Below are 908 nucleotides of genomic sequence, written 5' to 3'. Positions count from 1 at the left end.
TCCCTAGTTGAATGGTGGTGATTTTAATGTAGTGTTGTGTGCAAAGGAAAAGTGGGGTCAGGAGGATTTAAATTCTTATGGGATTGATTTCAAAGACTCTTTAAATAATTTAGAGGTTGTTGATCTGAATTTTTCTGGGTGTTTTTTTTACTTGGTGTAATAAGCAAGAGGGTACATGTTTTGTGGCCAGGAAATTGGATAGGGTGCTTGCAAATCCAGCTTGGATGGGGACGTATGGCAATACTCTGATTGAATTTCTTGATGCAAGAATTTCAGATCATTCCCCTTCTGTGGTTATTGTGGGTAAGTTAAAGAGTTTTGGTCCTCGTCCTTTTAAATTTTTTAGCTTTTGGGCTGAGAATACAGATTTTTTGAATTGGGTGGAAGAGGGATGGAGGTTATATGCTGAGGGAGTTTCTATGTTCAGATTATATGCTCGGTTGAAGGCTGTTAAACGCATTTTGAAGAGTAAGACTTTGGTTTGTTATGGGGCTATCCATCAAAAGGTTGCTTAAGCTAAAGAAAGATTGGAGCAAGCTCAAAGAGAGATTTTAATGTATGGTGGGCAGGCTGATTGTGTAAAAAAAGAGAAAGAATGTCTTCATTGGAGCAAGCTCAAAGAGAGATTTTAATGTATGGTGGGCAGGCTGATTGTGTAAAAAAAGAGAAAGAATGTCTTCATGAATTTATTTCGATTAGTAAGGCCGAGGAAGCTTATTATAAACAAAAGTCTCGAGTTAAATGGTTGAATTTGGGGGGATCAAAACTCCTTATTTTTTCAAGATAGTTAAAATTCGAGCTTCTAGGAATTTAATTACTCACTTGTGGGATGATAATGGAGGTAAAGTAGTTGAGGAGGATCGAATTAAGCAAGTTGCGGTTGATTTTTATAAGAAGCTTCTAGGTTC

The sequence above is a fragment of the Corylus avellana genome, chromosome ca1 (assembly GCF_901000735.1).
Source record: "Corylus avellana chromosome ca1, CavTom2PMs-1.0".
In the NCBI taxonomy this organism is placed as follows: Eukaryota; Viridiplantae; Streptophyta; class Magnoliopsida; order Fagales; family Betulaceae; genus Corylus; species Corylus avellana.
Note: the sequence above shows the minus strand (reverse complement) of the source record.